Source organism: Delphinapterus leucas, chromosome 12 (genome assembly GCF_059928025.1).
Source record: "Delphinapterus leucas isolate spDelLeu-1000000601 "Yukka" chromosome 12, BTC_Dleu_Yukka2, whole genome shotgun sequence".
NCBI lineage: Eukaryota > Metazoa > Chordata > Mammalia > Artiodactyla > Monodontidae > Delphinapterus > Delphinapterus leucas.
Genome location: NC_143140.1, coordinates 7,376,708 through 7,379,398, shown reverse-complemented (window position 1 = coordinate 7,379,398; position 2,691 = coordinate 7,376,708). Strand labels below are relative to the sequence as shown.

Here is a 2,691-nt window from a genome sequence, read left to right as displayed (position 1 = left end):
ATAGGCTCCGGACGCGCAGGCTCAGCGGCCATGGCCCACGGGCACAGCCGCTCCGCGGCATGTGGGATCTTCCCGGACCGGGGCACGAACCCGCGTCTCCTGCACCGCCAGGTGGACTCTCAACCACTGCGCCACCAGGGAAGCCTTTCAGTGCAGTTTTAACTTATTTTCTCTTTTTAAGAAGGTAGGTGTCATTTCCTACTTCTAAGGGCTGTTTTATGAATCTCTGTTCTAGGCTTTTTACATTTTTCTGTTGGATTATTTATCTTTTCTTATTTGTTATATATTAAGGGAAGTAGTTGATCATGTTATAAATTACAATGTTTTCCCCAGTTTGTCATTTGTCTTTGTTTGCAGTTTTCTTACTCAGTATTTCTAAATATCATCAAAGGTATCCATTTTTTTCTTTTATGACTTCTGAGTTCGATGTCACATTTGGAAAGGTGTTCAATACTTCAAACATAAAAAAATCCTTCTAAGTTTTGGTATTTATATGATTTAATTAATGCATTTGGGGTTTATATTGGCTTTACTTTTATTTTTTTCCCAGTGGTTAACCAGTTGTCTCACTGTTGATCAAATAATCCATCCTCCCTGTACTGATCCGAAATTTCACCTTTGTTTTAATTATATTACCATATAAGTCTAATATTTATTTATCTATTTAAATGTTATACTATTTGTAATATAAGTTTTAGTGAAAGTTATACTTCATTTTGAACTAATTAATAACTCAATATATTATGGAGTTTTGTTCTGTTTAATGCCTTATAATCATTAATATTTCTTTATAATTTAAAATTATGCTTGCTGATTATTAACAGTTGATTTTTTTACGTTAATTGGTTTTTTTAAAACTTTTAATTTTATATTGGAGTATAGCTGATGAACAATGTTGTGATAGTATCAGGTGCACAGCAAAGCGATTCAGCCATACATATACATGTATCCATTCTCCCCCACACTCCCCTCCCATCCAGGCTGCCACATAACATTGAGCAGAGTTCCCTGTGCTCTACAGTAGGTCCTTGTTGGTTATCCATTTTAAATATAGCATTGTGTGCATGTCGATCCCATATGCCCTAACTATCCCTTCCTCCCATCCTTCCTCCCCTTGTAACCATATGTTCGTTCTCTAAGTAATTACTGTTGATTTTTGACCCACTTGTCATTTACTGTGATCACAGATGTTTGGTCTTATTTATGTCAGCTTCTTTTGAGCTCTCTGTCTTTTCTCTTTCTAGATGAATAGAGATTTATTTTGGCATTATTTTTTCTTATCTGTAAATGTTCAGAAATCAGTTACTTTTCTTTCTTCCTCAAAATCAAGATTGCTCATCATTTTACCCCAGTGCTTAGAACTATAACTGGTATGTGTTAGACTGCTGATATTTGGCAAATAAATGTTTGTTGAATGAATGAATGAATGAATAAGTCCTTGCTTTTTAAAAAATTGTGAATAATATCTTATTTAGTCATTTTTGTTTATGACTGAAACTCTGGGAATTCAAAATTAACATCCTTACCCGTGAGCTTCTTATAGATGCCAGAAAATGTTTCAACCTTGTGTTCCACATTGTTCTGCTGTGCTTTATCCAATTGAACCTTTATGAGTCGGCTGCCATCCAGCTTCACGCGGATTCTCTTGACCACAATCTCACTTGGGAAAACCAGGTCCTCCAGGATGGCGTCATGCATGGCTGTCAGAGTGCGGCTCCTGGGACGCTTTTGCTTATTTTTTGTACGGCTTTTTCGAGTTGGCTTAGGCAGAATTCTCCTCTGAGTGATAAAGACAACTTGCTTCCCGCTGAACTTCTTCTCCAACTCACGCACTAGCCGGACCTGGATTTTCTGGAAAGATTTCAGTTGAGGAAAGGGAACAAAGATTATGATAGCTTTCTGACCACCACCACCTTCAATTTTCTTGGTGGCCGTGATGTTCAGCTCCCGCAGCTAGGCCTTGAGGTCCCAGTTCATCTCCAGCTCTAGGAGGGCCTGGGAGAAGCCCGACTCAAACTCGTCAGGCTTCTCGTCATTGGGCTTCACGATCTCCACGATGGCACTGCACATGGCCTGGACCTTGCCAATGAGGCCAACATTTGCTGCCGCCGCAGCCACTAGTAGGCTTAGGAAGAGAAGCCCTTGATTTTTCTAAGGGTGCCTCTTATTCTTCAAAACTCTGTGGAGTTGCTGGGCCTCCAATCAGTGTGCTCTGGGCCAATCCTCCATCTGCCTTTCTGTGTTAATCCTCAGCCTTGCTATCTGGAGAATGGTGGTCATTGCCTCCTTCCTTTTAAGGACAGGCAGGATCCCCAGGAGACCAATCTGTGGTGAAGGGGCAGCAAAAGCTGGGGGTAGAGGGTCCTTGGTCACAAGGGCCAGCGCTCTTGCAAATGGAGTGGACTCATTCATTTATTTTGAAAACAACTGATTTTGATGTGATGTCTTGTTAATAAGCAATGCTATATGGTTGCTTTAAGAAATAAACATGTTTTTTTCTCTTTTAAGACTTAAAAATATTGCATATACTATGAAATTAATTGTTTTCTGGTTGCTGAATTATTAAAACTGCCACATATTTAATCAGAGTAATGGGATTTCTGAAGGAAAAATGTTTGGAATAAAGGTTGGATTTGCGGATAAGGCAGGCTGAAATGAGAGTCTGATAAAATTTAAGAGACGAGGGTTGGT

General features: G+C 39.4%; 1 pseudogene; it reads right to left on the bottom strand.

Annotated features, from left to right (window-relative positions):
- Positions 1-1,456: 1,456 nt before the first annotated feature.
- On the bottom strand, positions 1,457-1,992 carry LOC111170400 (small ribosomal subunit protein eS7 pseudogene; annotated as a pseudogene).
- Positions 1,993-2,691: the final 699 nt, after the last annotated feature.